Here is a 16,789-nt window from a genome sequence, read left to right on the forward strand (position 1 = left end):
GTAATCGTATTTATCACCCAGGATTCTTTGTCTGTTGATAGCAATGAAGTATCGGGGAGTTTCTGCAAGCCGCACATCTATCTCCCTCGCCGCTGCGAATATGGTTTTTATATTTATGGGGAACTACTAATGTGTTGCCCGCGAGATCGTGAGCAATGGGCTTCTGACAGCTCCGTTCATTAGTCAGCGCGGGGAATAAAAGAAAACACATTGATACAGAAACAGAGTGTGAGCCAGCAATTATCATCCGAGAGCACAATTGAAGCCACATTTTATTTAAATATTTATCTTGTGAATTGATTCATACAAAACAAGAAGCCGTTTCTTATTTATGAATGATTCCGCCGTTAAAATTGGAAGAACACGATCGCCAGGTGGGTTGGGCTCTATGCAGTCCTCGGCTCCGAACAAGGAGAGTTTCAATAACATCCAATTATTCATTGGGACGTATCATTGAGGTGGCCACGTGCGAGTGTCCCGAAAGGCACCCGCTGTTCACTTTGGAATCCCGACTTTGCCTAGTAGGAGGAAGGGGACAGGCTTATAGATAATTTTTAGCACTAATAATAATAATAATAGCATTATTATAATAAATGCTTGCTTATGCCTCATTAATAATAAATGCTTACCGTGCTAACTGGTGCCTGAGGGTCTTCCGAGGGAATTTTCTGTTGAGCCGAGGACGTAGGTACCATGCTTACCCCGGCTTTTCCCAGTGAGCTCCAGGAAGCTACTGGAGTCCACAGTGCACTGACCTTGGCAGTTTGAGGACAGGATTTCTGGGGCAGCTGCTGGCCAGCTCCGCTGCCTTCTGCCGTCACCTGATGGTGAGTGGCCACTGTGGTTTAAATATTAATGGGTCAATTCTGAGTCCTCTGTCTGGCTGGGACTTCGGGGGGGCGGGCAGTTTCAGAAATCTTGCCATGATCTGTCCTGCTTCCGTAGCCGGTCCAGGAGGATCAGGCCTGGAGCGTTCTGGTGAACTGCGGAACCATCACGTAGCTTCCCTTTATCCCCAAAGGAGAGTTTTGGACTTTCTGCCACCTGCCCCACCAGCCCGGCCAGCCCCACCTCCAATGCAGAGGGGAGAACTCAGCTTTGCCCGACAGCCAGTGTGGAGGGTCCCGTGGCCACCCGTGTTCTGCAGGAATCCGCAGCGTCTGGACCCTGCTCGAGGCTCTCTGCAGCCCGCTGACATCATAAACCTCGAAAGTCCCCAGCCCGGGCTCCCGCGACAGCTTATCTCAGCGCTCTGTTGGACCCGGGGTTGGGCTCAGGCTCTTTACACAGAGGTGTTGGCCCTTGGGAAAGCGTCAGCCTGTGGAAATACTCAAACACGCTGTCATCCTGTGTCATCAGAGCAGGGACCGAGGGAAGCCGGCAGGTCATGGGGGTGACTCCAAGATAGGCACCCGGTCAGCGTGCTCAGCCCGCCCCCCGTCTGTGGTGGCAGTTAACCTGGCAAAACAGAGAACTGGAAAGAAAGGGTGTGCGCTCGGCCGGCTGTATGCAGAGAGGGGCTTCGCACACCCTGGAGCGCGGCTGGCTGCGGGGGCAGCAGGAGGCACCAGAGACAGCCCGTGGGCTGCGGCTAGTCTACCCGTGATAGGAGAGGGAAGGGAAGAGACAGTGAGAGAGGAAATAAGTTTACATTGATGTAAATCACGTTGTCGATAAGAGAAGGCAAAACAGGTGCGGCTTCTGCTATGTGCGTTAGGGGATCTCTGACCACTTCAGTGTTTAGAGAAGCCCCCTGGAAACGTGGGGTGCCATGGGGTGGGGTGGGTGGTGGAGCATCACTTCCCCTGGGGGCTGGTTTGGATATCCAGTTTGCCAAGTAGAGATGTGTTAAAACCTGGGCACTGACTCACCGGAACCAAACTCGCAAGACACTCACGTATGATGCCAGATTGTGATTCGTTCATACTGTTCTCTGGAGCCACAAAAAGCTCCATATTCTCAATGTAACGGAGTGTGAGACTCTCTCCCTGTGGATAGGACTTCATGGGAAGCCAGATTGAGACAAGAAGTTGCATGATCATGGTGATCTTTAGTGACCTTTCAAAAGTGCCGTGCCGAGACTCTCTTAAAGACGAATGATCAGAGATCAAAGTTGAATTGGATTAAGTCATGAGAAAGCTGATTTGCTCATGTGACTGGGAAATCAGTGTTCAGGCATAGTTGGACCCAGGATTTAAAAGATGTCATGTACATCCTGCTTCTCACCCATTCAGTCCACTGTAAGACTGCCGCCCTCTGCCGGGAAGGAGTGTCAGCCTCCAGGAGGTTGAATATTCAGAAGATAAGTTTGTTTTTGTTTGTTTGTTTGTTTGGTACTGGGAATTGAGCCAGGGGCTCTTGACCATGGAGTCACATTCCCAGCCCTGCTTCCTAAGTTGCTTAGTACCTTGCTAAGTCGCTGTGGCTGATCTTGAACTTGCAATCCTCCTGCCTCAGCCTCCCTGAGCTGCTGGGATGACAGGTGTGCACCACTTTGCCCTGCTCAGAAGACAAGGTCTTGAGCACTAGAAAGAAACTGCTGAATTTTGTTGCCCTGAAGAAACACTGTAGCAATCCCCAGCCTTCCAGATCATAAGAATGGCTTTTAAATGTTCAGTTCAGTCCTCTTTCCTAAAGAGCCGCTGGGAGATCCCAGCAAGGTGGTGCTTGTTTATTTCATTTTATTTCCCAGGACCTGAGGATCGAACCCAGGGGTTCTTTCCCACTGAACTACGTCTCCACACGTTTCATGTTTTATTTTGAGGCAGATGATGTTTGTGCTACTGGTCTGGGCACAGTACCCTGGGCATCTCTGATCTGCAGACCTCTAGATTGCAAGTAGAGTCAGGCCTTCCCTTCCAGGGGACGTTTGGTCGTGTGTGTGTGTGTGTGTGTGTGTGTGTGTGTGTGTGTGGTGGTGGAGAGGGAACCGAAGGCCTCCTGAACAATGGGCAGGCGCCACACCCTGAGCTACACCCCAGCTTCTCTGGTCATTTCTTAGTGATGACAACTGGGAAGGGTTAGGACAGGGATGGAGAGGCCACAGTGCTGCCAACGTGACATAGAGGCCAACCCAGACCCCGGCCCTGCAGCTGAGAAGGGGGCCGGCAAGGCCTGTCTCGCATGGCGCAGGGCCGGGCAGCAAGCTCCTGACCAGGTGCGGGCCTCACCTGCCTCCACCACAGCCTCACCTGGGCCCAGGGTGCCACTCGGGTCCTCGTCCCAGAGTTGCCTGCTGTGGAAGCGCTCGGATGCCTCCAGGCCTGGAGACAGTGGCCGGCACCCTGGCTCCCGGAGACCTCCGCTGCCGAGGGCAGGCTCTGCCCAGGAGAGGGCGGGAGGCTGTGGTCGCTGCCCCTGGTTTCCGGGTGTGAAGTCTGAGTCTTGCAGGGATGAAGCAAGGCTCTCGGGTCATTTCTGAGCTGAAAGAAAGAAACAGAGAGAGAGAGAGAGAAGAAATTACAGTTATTTAAAAACTGTTGTTTTTTGAGTAGCACAGGAATGTATACAAAAGTTAAAAGGGGGCTGGGGTTTGTGGCTCAGTAGCAAAGCGCTCCCCTCACATTTGTGAGGCACTGGGTTTGATTCTCAAAGCATCTCATATAAACAAATGTATGAAATGAAGGTCCATCCACAACTAAAAAAAAGTTTTAAAAAAGTTAAGCGGTTTAAAATAGTGTACTGTGAAACCCAGGTCTCCCCCCACCCCCCAGTCTGCCTCCTCTCCTCTTGGAGGATACTGTTCTTCTCAGCTTCTCAGAGATCCTCCCCAAAACAGGCTCTGAGCTGGGCGTGGTGGTACATGCTTGTCATCCCAGGAACTCAGGAGGCTGAGGCAGGAGGATTGCAAGTTTGAGGCCAGCCTCAGCCACTTAGGGAGGCACTAAGCAACTTAGTGAGACCGTGTGTCAAAATTTAAAAAGATAAATAAAAAGGGCTAGAGGGTGTTGCTCAGTGGTTAAGCACCCCTGGGTTTAATTCCCAGTACCAAAGGGGGGGGGGCTCTCTGTATCAAAAGGTAAACAGTTTCCAGGAATCATGGGTTAATGTATTCGTTACCTGGGGCTGCGTAACAAATCAGCCCAAACAAGGGACACTTCTTCCATCACAGCTCTGGAAGCTAAAAGTCCCAAATCCAGTTGTTATCTGGGGGTGGCTCCCTCCGGAGCCCTGGCTACTGGTGGCTGCAGCATTCCTGGAGGCTTCCCAGGCTCAGCCTCCACCTTCCTGTGGCTCCTCCCTTGGTCCACAGGTGGCTCCAGTCACAGGATGAGAGGCCACCCTCATCCACTAGGGCCTCCCTGGACCTCTGTCCTGCTGCAAAGAACCCGTTCCCAAATAGGTGACATTCAGAGGTGCCGAGCCATGTAAGGACTTCACAGTTCAACCTCTGCTGCCACCAAACCCTGCCTGTGTGTTCCTTTTGTCCCCTGTCAGTGTGTCTTGGGCATGGCTGCCTGTCTCTGCCCCGAGAAGGCCCCACTGGGACGGGAGCGTGTGGACGTACGGACACGGGGGAGCCAGGCATCTCTCTCTGAATGGCTCTGTGGGCTTCACCAACCTTCCACTCTCTCACAGTCAGCTCGAGCTGTTCTCCTTCTTTATTTTTAGAGAATAACCAAGCAACATGGGAAAACAAATCGCTCCCATGTTTCAGTTAACTAGATTCTGCGCAGGCAGGAAGGATCTGTGAGCTCCTAACACAGGGGGCGCCGTGGCTGCCCAGCCCGGACGAATCCCGCTCCACACACAGAGTAGTGGCGATGGCCGTTCTAGATCCTTCCTGAACACGGGCATCGTGTGGCTAGTGTTCAAGACGCAGATGAGGCCCCCGGCCGTCTCTCACGGGGCTGTGGCCCTGGTAGGGAGAAAGTTCCACGCGGTTGGATTAGCTAACCAGGGTCCAGCGCGGTCAGGCTGTGCTGGCCGGGAAGATGGAGGTCAGTAGGGTGCACACCTTGGCCTTCAGGAGCCTGCAGTCTCTTGGAGGAAAAGAGACCCTTGAATGGCCATCGAGGTAGACATCAGTGTGAGGAGCCATAAGGGGCAGGGCCGGGAAGGTCTACCCTGAGGGAAGGTGCAGGGCGGGCAGCAGCCTGCACAGCCTGAGAGCAGTGGAGCCTCCGTGGATGCCCAGGGCAGAGGCTGTGCTGTGTGCAGACCTCAGGCCGGGGCTGCTCAGGTCGGCTCCGGAGACCGGCAGGAGGAAGCAGGCGGGGAAGCTGCCCATGTGACACCACAGTGGCCTTCTGTATCCCTCCCTCCCAGTCCTCTGACACCGAAAGTGAAGTTGCAAGATGATCTCTGTCCCCAGGGCCTGCTGAGGCAAGCCCGGCCGAGCAGACCTAGAGGAGGGCCTGGGGACCAGGGCTCTGCTCTTGGCCACCTGGGAGGGGACCAGGCTGGTGGCAGGGGAGCCCACTGCACTCTGTGCCAACAGTGTTGTGCCGGACAGGCTGGGTTGCCGCCGAGAAGAGAGGCGCACCCAACGTGGGAACAGCATCCCTTACAATCCTGTCCTTGTATTTTAAGAAAATCAATGATGCAAAGCCAAGGAGAGGCTGGGGAGAGGGTAGGGAGAGGCCGGGGGAAGGCGAGAAGCGTCGGAGCCCCGGCTGGTGGAGGCCGGCCATCTGGAGCGGGTCCGCCCTGGCGCACAATCCCTAATTGTTCAGTGAGGTGCAGGAGGCACGTGGGGCTCCTTACTGCTCGCCGTCTCCCTGTCCAGTCTGTTCTCTGTTTTCTTAGGGAACAATCAGGCCGATGTAATTAAAAGGCAGTGAGCACGTCCCCTCCGCGGGAGGAGGCAGGTGATCCAGAGCTCCTGGGGGAGGAGGTGCTGCTTTTCTATTTTGTTATGTTGCAATTTTAATCCAGGTGGAGGCAGCAGGGTAGGACGAGTGACAACGTCCCCGTCTTCGGGCCCCCTCTGTTGGCAGGGAGAGGAACCGCCGGGAACTCTCAGAGGGTGGGACACAAACGCGAGGTGGATGGGGTCGCCGTGTTGCCCAGGCCTGGCACCTGGCACCTGCCACTACACGGAGATCCAGAAACCCCTGAGGACTGACGGGCGGCAGGAGGAGGGGGCGGGAACCTTGGGTTTCCAACGTGGCGCCGGCATCCTGGACGGCCCACCCTGTTGGCTGTGCTGGGCTGTCCTGCACGGGCCCATTGGTTCCCACGGTCATCGCAGCTGTGGCCAAGCCAGGGTGTGAGCCAGACTGTCCTCCCCACCCTGTTTGCCCAGCCTCCGTCATCTCAGATACGAGCCCCGGGGTTCCTTGGGACCCTGGTCACGGGCGCTCTGCCTCCGTCTCATGAGCCCCCTGTGGGCCACACAAACTCCGATCTTACTTCTAATAAGGTGATTCGAAAGTATCCGTCTGTGTGTTGATTCATTCAACAGTATGTCCTTCTGTACGGAGGGAGATCAGGCTGGATGGCACACGGGCCACTTACAGTTTCATGGCTGGCTAAGGAGATGGACGTGGCTGGACAGCACAAAGCCACGGGTGCTGGACTTGTCACAGTAGGTAGGTCCCTGCTGGTGAGCACGGCTGGTGCCCCCAGGGCACATCCTGCTTTCCTGAGCCGAGGCCTCCCGACCACGGGCTGCAGGCACTCAACGGGGGACTGTGGCTCTCAGCCAGTTTCCACAGAAGGCCTGATGGACGGAGGGGATGGTGTTTGAGCCCAGGTGGAAGGCCAGCGTGGCCCAGGACAGGGCAGGATGGAGGACCCACATGGTGCAGGGTGCAGATTCTGAGGAGAGTGTGGGTGGGACAATGACATCAGCAGGAGGGGATGGGGGGAGAGGTGGCAGAGGACGCAACTCAGGTGACAGAAAACTTGAAATGCCAGGCTCCGGGTGGACTGGAGAGGCCAGGGAGGTGCTGGGCACCCATCGTCGTCCCTAGGAGTCCAACAGATGGACGTCGGCAGGTGTGCAGAGATTTGGGTGAAGTGAGCGTTGTCACAGGAAGTCCCATCTCCTGGGATGGTCAGGACTGCTCCAGCCACCAGTGACAGGCACCTCCCCCAGGACGGCTCAAGGACACTCTGGTGTCAGTAGGTCAGGGGTCTGGAGCCAGTGGAGGGTCAAGCAGAGCCACAGGCTCCTGGTGGCTCTCTCTCTGTCCCTTGCTCCCCTCTGCCTCTGCGGGCGTCTCCCTGAGGCGCGGCCATCCTCTCAGCCGCATCCGTGGTAGGAGTCCGTCCCTTTCCACAAAATGCGGATTCCCCTGGAACCCAGCGTCTTGGGCCTGGGTGGGCTCCAGTGTCCACGCTTGAACCAGCTGCTCTGCCCAGAGGGATGTGGTCCCTGCTGAGCCAGGCCAGGGGTCCCGTTCTGCTCCTGGGGCTGGGCAGGGAGCCCCACCTGGCCTTGAGGACCGAGAACGGGGAGCCCGATTCCTTGGGGAAACAGCCCCCCAAACCCCGGGTGTGGTCATCAGGAGGAAGAAGGTGGGTCTGGCAGACAAAGGCAGCCGGGGTCCACTCCAGCGCCTTCGAGAAGCCAGCACGTGGGGATGGAGATGGTCCTCGAGGCCCGGGGACCAGAGGTGTCCTCCATGTCCTTTATGCCTCCTTTCTGTATTCGGGCACCAGTGTCCACAGTGGGTTTGGGGGCTGCCAAGGGAAATCCTCAGAAGGAGGAGGTGCAGGCCACCCAGGGGGTCAGGGAGTGTAAACAGATCCCAGGAAGTAGGAGTTGTGGTTCCTCCCAGGATCAGGAGCTGGGAGCAGAGGGAGCGTTGGGTTGGTTGGAGCCTTCGTCCCTGCAGCGTCCGGGTTTCTACACTGAGTGACGCCCCTCTGCACACACAGTAGCTGCAGACACACCTCCATCCAGCTCAGGAAGAAGCCCACAGCCCAGCCAGTCTGCTGCTGATAGGTGTGGGAGACACTCGGCCCCCTCCTGAAGAGGGTGCCCAAGAGGGGAGGCTGGGTCCTCACTGGACCCAAGCGCTCCTGGAGAGCCAGAGAGCTTGTGATAACGACGGTGGTTGCGGGAAAGGATATTCCCCTCCTGGGTCTCGGGGGCTCCCCGTGGGCCGGGCGCTCAGGGTCTTGTCTCGAACATCTCCCCCTGGACCCACCTCAGCTGAGCCTCCTGGTGCGGGAGCTGGGGAGGTGGGACTTGAAGCCAGAGCCTGGACCCCCCTCAGGGCATCAGAACCCCTAGAGCACAGCCCAGATGCCCCTCCCTTTCCTGTGTAAAGCTCCCAGGGGATCCCAGACCAGGCCGCGTGGCCAGGCTGTACCCCCGTGTGTTCAAGTGATCCACCCAGCCTGCTGTGTCCACACGGCCACTGGCTCCCTCTGTCTGTCCCGTGTTGCTGGTCCCCTTCCCTCTCCTGTCACCCTTCCTTGGCTGTCATTAAAGTCGGGCCCTTTGAGAGGCAGTTCCCCCTTTGGCCTGAGTCTCCTGATTGACACAGAGGAGGGGACGTGGCTGGTGGCCTCTCTTGGTGCCCTGGGTCCGAGTTTCCTGAGAGTGGACTCTCTGAGGCGGAGCCACCCCATCTGCAGGATCCCAGGGACCAGCCTGGTTGTACTTCGGGAGCTAGGGCCTGAGCATCCTTCCATCTGGCTCATGCCCCAGGTTCTCTCCCGGCGTGACAGTGTCCCCAGGCGACACTTGAAGAAGCCTGCAGCCTTTTTTGGTAATGGCAGATGCTCGGCTCTGGGTGTCCAGGAGGTGGAGGCCGGGGAAGGACCACAGAGTCCTCCAGTGGTGGTCAGGCCCTTAAACCTGGAGAGACAGGCTGGAACTGGGGGAGGGGGCAGCTGGGTCCTTGGGCTTGGCCCCTCGGGCTTGACCCGGCTCACTGTCCCCTTCCTGAGGACCATCTCCAGGTCACCCTGCTGGGCTGCATGGGGAAGCCACTGGCTGATTCCCACGGTGCCCCAGAAGCAGCCGCACATTTCCAGTTTCTCGTTTTGACTTTCCCTGGTGTCTGAGCCACTTTGCGTACAGAGTGACACATGGTTACCACGGCTTTCTTTCCTCTTCTTTCTTCTCTCTTGTGTTCCCTCACGCCACACCATTTTGCAGTGGGGGCGAGAGGGACATCTGCTTGGGCCTGAGCCTCCGGAGGAGGCCCTAAAAATGTCTCGGGAGGAGCTGAGTTGGAGACCAGAGAGGCGGCTATGTGTGAAGGCCCTGGGCAGCCCTCTCCGCTCCAGAAAGCGAAGCTAAAAGAAGCCCTCGCTGTTCCCATCTCCGCTCACCCCAGGCCCGCTGCTCCGAGGAAGGAAAATGAAAGGAAGGGGTACTTAGCAGCCTTGGGACTGGAGAGCTCTGTGTCATCTTTCAGAGCCAGGCAGGGCTTGTGCCACCTAGGAGATGACCCCCAGGATGGAGGGGCTTGGGGTTGCCAAACTGGTGGTGTCATGATTTCCCCGCATCCCCTGCAAGATGCAATGCTTGGGCTCCATTTACCTGTAGTTGGCTTTAGCAAGGTCCTTGTGCCACAGGGAAGGGAGGAGGGGGACACCTGCCACAGGACAGCAGGGGCTGGATCCACAGCGCCCTATTCCCGGCCCATGGTTTTGGAGGAAGCATCTTTGCAAAGGGGGGTGTGTGTGTGACATCACAGCTTTGGCGGCAGCGTGCTTTCGAGAGAGGCTACGAAGGAAACGGAGGCTCCCGCGCTAGCAAGGAGATGCCAATCAGAATTTCAGCCTCCGTGACTATTCAGAAAATGTATTTTAAGCTTTCCTACAACAAGTAGTAGACTCCATCCAATCCCCCAGAGAGAGCTGATTAGTTAAATAATTACAAAAATATGAGGAGCTCTGGAGACAAGGTGGTGGCTGTGGACCCTTTGAAAAGCATGACGTGAAAGTGAGGATTAGCTTTAGGGATTTCGGGGCAGAGTAGATCCCTTCCAATATCAAAGGCTTCCCCATGTAGCTTGGCCTCCTGGAGCACGCCAGAGGGTTTGGCCAGAGAGCATGGGCTGCTGGATGCTGGGGTGGAGGGGCATTTCCAGTTATCCATTTATAATGGGTCAGCCACCCACCCAGTTCCCAGGTGCAGAACCCAGGGGCCCCATCAGAGGCCACCTCCTGGTCACCAGCTGCTCCCTGTGGGTTCTCCCAGCTGGTGTTTCCCAACAAGACCCTGGTTGAGAAGGCGTGGGGACAGAACCACGCAACGCTCACGTGGAATGTCTCAGGAGTGATGTCGGTCCTGATGAGTTTGCACAAGCCGTGACCTGTCCCCAAAGGTGATAGCCATTTATTTGCTCGTGTATGGCAGGGGTGGGTGGGAGGTTCTTCAGAAGGGAGCTCATAGAAAGGGGGATGTTTTAAGTCATGAGAAGCAAAGATAAAAGGGCTGGGAGGTAGGCAGAGGTGGCCAGGAGGGGTGAGCAGCCCGCAGCCGACGCGCTGGGGGTCTTAGAGGCCCGGGAAGGCGCAGCGGGAACCAGGGACGGCCCAGGAGCTGCCCGGTACTGGGGCCTGCAGATCAGATCCGCCCTGGTTCAAGCTCCTCTTTGACAAATATCAAAACTGCTCGGATCTGCCTTTTGCTTATCTGCAGAGCGCCCTGCACGGGTGTGTGGGCCACGTGAGCAGACGCACACGAGCACACTCATGCATGCGTGCCAAGCTGTACACACTCGAGGCACAGGCCACGGCTGCTGCAGTGAGCTTCACACACAGTGCCACTACCTGTGATGTCACCTGTGATTGCTTTTCATAGCATGTGTGACAGGAAGAAGGATGTCCCTCTGAGCATCCTCAACCCCAGAGCCCGTGACTCCATCACCTCACCCTGCAAACAGGATGACGTGGACATGAATGTACTATGCACCTTGAAGTGGGGAGACTGTCCCACATTGCTGATCCATGTGGACCCAAACTAATCACATAGTTCTTTAAAAGCAAAGCACCTTCCCCAGCTGTGGACACAGAGAGATGGGAAGACAGGTTCAAGATCATTGGTGTTGAAGATGCAGGTGGGTGGTCATGAGCCCAGGGATGTGGGATCTCCTGTTGTCTCTAGGTGCCAAGAGGAGGCTTTCAGCCCAGTGAAACCCAGACTGAACTTCTAACCGAGAAAGCACACAAGATAGTGCACCTTACTAGATTTAAGATCTACTTTAAGATCACAATTCATAAAATGATACATTTACATTGTTTTAAGTCACCAAGTTTTGGGTAATTTGTTACAGCAGCAATAACAAACTAATACATCGACACCATCACTGCCAGTAATAGCACAGTACTCCCCCCAGGCTGCAATTTCATTTCTGCAGTTTCAGTTACCGTCAACTGCTACCCAAAAATATTACGTGGAAAATTGAAGAAATAAGCAAACATAAGTTTTAAACTATGCACCAATTTAAGTTGCATGATGCAGCCTCTCATTAGACAGTATATTGTTGTAATTGTTTTATTATTGGTTGTTGTTAATCTCTTGCTGTGCCTAATTAATAAGTTAGACTTTATCCTAGGTATTTAAGTACAGAAAAACACAAGCATCTACAGGGCTCAGGACTATCATAGTCTCAGGCAGCCACTGGGGGTGCTGGAACCTGTCTCCTGTGGATAAGAGGAAACTGTTGCACTTTTTAAAATTTAGTACTAAAATGCCTGGAGTTTCATTTAGAAGGTGACTTTATTGTTCTTGAGAGATGAAAGTACAACCCAGGCCTAGAAACAATTCTAAATATAATAAATATAACCCAGCATCTTTAAGAACTCAGGAAAGAGAATGTTTTCTTGTTGTTTTTTTTTTTTTTTTCTTTTTCACTTTGTCATGTACAACTACAAAATTCAAACACCAGAAAGGTAGACAGACTAGGATACTTATCACCTAGATGGAGCCATTGTTAGATTTTTTTTCTGTGTTAGTAACTTTTCTTTGTTTCTTTCCTCTTTTATTTTTCACTGTAGTGTTTTAAAATAAATCATAGTCATTATTACATCTTAACTCTGAAGACTGCATTATGCATTTCTAAAATGACATACATACGATATTATTATCAAAGCTAACAGAATTAATATTTTTCCCAGCTATTACCTAAGACCCAATTCATATTCAAACTTATCAAAAGTTCCTCCAAAGAAAGTTCTTTTTCACAGCTGATTTGTTCAAACCAGAGTCCAGGACTGCATGGCACCACGTCATCCAGTCTCCAGAGGGCTCCTTTAATCAAGAACATTCCTCCCCCCACGCCCTGCGGCTTCATGCCCCGCCCTGACTGTGAACGAGTGACCATCTTCTCCTAAAGGGCCTCACAGTGTAACTCTCCTTGATGCAAACTCCTTCAGCAACAGTGGGAAGGGAAAATGCCAGGCTCTGTTAGTCAGCCTTCCGTGTTGTGACAAAACCCCTGAGGTCAACAACTTCAAGGAGCCAAGGTCTATTTTTGGCTCACAGTTTCAGAGGTTTCTGTCCACGCTCTGCCAGCTTCATTGTTTCTGGGCAGAACAACATGGCGGAAGGGTGTGGCAGGACAGAGCTGCTCACCTCGTAACCACCAGGAGGCAGGCGGTGAGAGAGAGAGAGAGGGGTCAGGACAAGACCCACCCTTCAAGGACACATCCTCAGTGACCTGCTTCCTCCCACCTCCTGCAGTTTCCAACCCCTCCCAGCGACCAAGCCTTCCACACAAGAGCCTGTGGGGGACAGTCCAACCATGAACCTGCTCCATCCAAACCACCACCTGCTCCCCACTCCACGGTGGGGTTGTTTTCTACCTCCCCCCTCTTTTTGACCCTTTGGGTCACCCGCCCACATGGATGGAGTGTTCTCTGCACATCTCCTGAGCCCCCCTGCAGGAGGGCCGCTCTCTACCCACTGCCATAAGGAATAGGGCTTCAAGGAAAGGTTTCCCTGAATTTTTCCTGAACCTCCCTCTGAAACACCGAGAGCCCTAGCTGTGCTTTTCTTTGAAGGAGGATCCAAGAAAGAGAAGCAGGTAATGGGTAGCGGAGTTGGAATCCATGAGACACCGTCAGCCGAGGCCTCCCAGGAGTCGGGCGAACCCGGGTGTGTCTGCTTCTTTGGCTCAGTCTTTCCACAAATCTACTCTCCATTTCGTGGCTTGTTTGGTACTCAGGTGACGGTTGGTTTTGTGAATGGAAAGGCAACGAGTGATGGCCCACTGGCTTGTATGTGACATGACTTGATCAAAGCCAGGCCCTTGGAAGTTGTTTCTGCCTCTTCCCCGCTCATCCACACACCCTGGCCCGTCTCTTGGGAAAGAACAGATCCTGGGAGAGCCTATCAATTTCAAGACCCTGACGTAAGGGATCGATACAATTTGACAGTAAGGGATCAGATAGCATCTATCTCAGAGGCTCGTGGCCACATGGTCTCTGTCACAGCTCCTCACCCCGTCCCTCTGTGGCATGACAGCAGCCGCAGACAGAGTCCCTGTGTTCCCGTGAAACCTCATTTGCAGACACGGACAGTGCACTGGGTGTGGCCTGGGGGCTGTCATTGCCAACCCTGCCCCAAAGCACAGGAAGCGAAGCGGCCATTAGTGAGCAAAACTTGGGCACAGAGTTGCATGATACCCCAGGTGGTGCACAGCGGCTTAAAAAGTTAACGTGAGCCTGTAAAAGGTTGGGATGTTTCATGCCAGGGGCCAGATGTTTCCGTTTCTTTGGGAAGCTTGGGAGGCCTGGTGTGTTGACCTTCCACTGTGTGATGGGAGCAGGGGGGCGGCCGATTCTTGAAGAGGTGGCGGTCTCTTCTCCAAGGCTGGTGTGCATTGCCCATGGTCATCTCTGTTTTTTTTTATATATTTATTTAGTTGTAGATGAACACCCAGTATCTTTATTTATTTTTATGTGATGCTGAGGATCGAACCCAGTGCCTCACACATACGAGGCAAGCCCTTTACCACTGAGCCACAACTCCAGCCCTGTCCGTGGTCATCTTTAACCTGGACCTCTTTCCTCATTGCTAGCATCTGCCTGGACCTGTAGACACCTGTATTTTTTGAGCACTGCCACACAGGAAAAGATAAGGAAAGATGGTCGGTTGATAATAAACGTGTCTTTCCATAAACGGTACTTGGACAGTAAAGACAGTGCTAACATTTGGCCATAATTTATGCTGTATTTTTAAGGGCAATGACCTCTTCATTATCAGATAGTGAAGGGGCGTTTGCACCCGGCACAACGTCTGCTGGAAGATCAAGCCACTCAGCCATTTGGCACTGAGATGTGCGAGCAGGACTGGCTCTAGGCAAAGCGCTGGCTGTGCCAAGGTGGCTCAGCAGCGCCCCGGCAGCCCTCTCCTGGGGTGTTCCCTCGTCCCGTCTGTCACAGCTCTGTTTCCTCCTGCTTGACCCCTGTTCATCCACCAGAGCGCACCTGTGTTTTCATGATCTTTCTCTAAATTTAAATGACACCATTAAAAGAAGATATTTTTTACTGGAAGGTATCTAATAATAGCATTCGTATGAAGAGAGACAAGACTTAAATCATGTCCTGTTGCCTGTGTCCAAAGATATTAACATTTTAATTAAAAGGAGAGACCTAAAATTTATTAGATGAGGAACATTGGAAGCTGGGGCCTTGGGGAGGGGTGACAGACCCTTTGGCAGAGGGCATGGAGCCTTTCAAAGCATGTGAAGGTTTTCCAGTGTCCACTCAGGTTCAAGGGTGGCCCAGGTGCTTGCCTGAGCCCAAGTTTAGAGCCTTATCTGATGGGGCAGGTGAGCCACAGGGAGTGCACCTGAACTAAGGTCTTTGTCAACGTCTTTGCCAATCGGTCTTGGTTTTCAGATCTGCACATGAAGCAGCTGGGTTAAGGTGGCAGGACAGATATCAGGGACATGTGTGGCTTGCTGCAGCCACTTGTCATCCACCAGGTCTTCCAGCAAATCCCACTCACTTTCATTTTCAGTCCTCTGGGAAGTCACGCCAATCGACAGAAATACCAAAACTCCCATGGGATACACCAAAACTCCCCATCTGATCTTACATCCCATGAGCTCAGGGACCATAAGGGGGTCACTTTAAATATTCAAGTGGCAAAAACCATATTCAGTGGACATGGGCCTTTTCCTGAAAAGTAGAGAAATGTTTTTTTTTTCTTGAAAAGAGATGCAACACCTCTTGGCATGGGTAGGTTTTTGCCTAATGAAGTGGTCATGTCATTGACATGGGGTTATGTTTGCAGGGTGTGCACCCTTAAGACCAGATCTTTCTGGCATCAAAACCCAACCATCTTAAAAATTGAGCAGAATCATCTCCATGGACCTAGTTTATATTTAGACTTTGTCTTAGTCTGTTTTCTTGATTGTAATGGAATATCCAAGGTTGGTTGCTTTATAAGCAAAAGAGGTTTGTTGAGCTCATATTTCTGGAGGTTTGAGGGCATGATGCCAGCTTTGGTTTGGCTCTGGAGAGAATCTCCTGGCAGATGGCATTGCGAGGTGGCAACATGTGAGACAGGAAGCCTGAGAGTGGGAATGACCCTCTTGCAAGACCTGACCATGGTCCCTCGAGAACTACTTTGATCTCTTCTGAGGGTGACGCACAGTGACTGACTCTCCGCCCGTGTGGTCCACCTCCTGTGACATGCCTCACTTCTCACATTTCCACACCAGGGACCAAGCTCCCAACACATGACCTTTAGGGGAGAAACCACCCAGCAGCCTCAGCAGGGCTTGTTCAAACCCGTGTGGATTGTTTGGGTCAGCAGCTGGCTTGAGCGACACCCCGGCAGTGTCTCTGGAGAGGCTGTTTGATGCTTGGCGCCCCCTGATTGGCACTCCACCACCTGTGGAGCAGGGATATTGCCTGTGATGGACAGCTGCTCCCATAGGAGCGTCCTCAGGAAGAACACCCAGGATGGCTCTGAGGACGAGCCCTCAGTGTGGCTCCAGTGGGAGCAACGGAAGACAGGCCCTCCCAGCTCCTCAAGGCTTCTTACACAACGGGGCTGAGAAACTGTTGGCCTGTGTCACTCTGTCCCTCAACACCCTGCAGCCGACCTGTGGCCTCTGGTGGCTCTGTAGCGTCCAGCAGAGTCTGGGGCCTGCTGTGGTCTAGGCCTGTGCGTCCTCCCCGGGAACTCTCTGACTCAGCTCCTGACGGCTTCAGCGAGGCCTCCGTGGCCACTCCTGCAAGCATGCTCTGTCCCCTCCCACCTGTGGTTCTTGTCCGTATCACTTTGTATCATAATGTAGCTTTGACTTATTTGTCTTATCTGCTCATTCTCTTCCACTGCAATAGAAGTTCCATTAGTGCACATTATTATTGCTATTATTATTATTATTATTAATTATTCTGATGGTTCACTACCTACTTTGGCAACTGGAAGTATCTGATCCCTAACAGGAAGCAGATGTTTTTAGAATGAATGAATGATCTCTAATCCCTCAGGAGATTCTCCCTGATTCTTACCAACGTTTGCCCTCCCCATGGTAAGTGACAGAAACGAAAGTCACACCAGTTTTAAGCAAAAGTAGTTCAAGCAAACCAAGACTTTGATTTTCTCCTGCGGTGGGCGCGCATTCTCCAGGGAGCTTGGAGCACGTTAGCCAGCAAGGTGCCCCTTCACTGTGGTCCAGGGGGAACCGAGAGTGCGTTTCCCAGTTAAGGTCTATGGAGATGGGCCAGGCATGGTGGTGCACACCTTCGATCCCAGCATCTCAGGAGGCTGAGGCAAGAGGATCACAGGTTTGAGGCCAGCCTCAGCAACTTAGCAAGGCCCTGTCTCAAAACAAAAAATAAAAAGGGCAGGGGATGTGGCTCCGTGGTTTAGCACCCCTGGGGGCAATTCTTGGTTAAAAAAAAAAAAAAAAGACCT

General features: G+C 53.5%; 1 long non-coding RNA gene across 1 annotated transcript; it reads right to left on the reverse strand.

The window, feature by feature from the left end:
- Window positions 1-240: 240 nt before the first annotated feature.
- Window positions 241-2,159, reverse strand: LOC124079786 (uncharacterized). The gene is made up of 2 exons (XR_006847457.1): window positions 630-2,159; window positions 241-518 (listed from the first exon to the last, which is right to left on the reverse strand). It is a non-coding gene; the product is annotated as an uncharacterized LOC124079786 (long non-coding RNA).
- Between the last annotated feature and the right edge of the window lie 14,630 nt (window positions 2,160-16,789).

This window comes from Marmota monax, unplaced genomic scaffold (assembly GCF_021218885.2).
Source record: "Marmota monax isolate L192 unplaced genomic scaffold, Marmota_monax_Labrador192_F-V1.1 WCK01_AAM20220418_F8-fsc00028, whole genome shotgun sequence".
NCBI classification, from domain to species: domain Eukaryota; kingdom Metazoa; phylum Chordata; class Mammalia; order Rodentia; family Sciuridae; genus Marmota; species Marmota monax.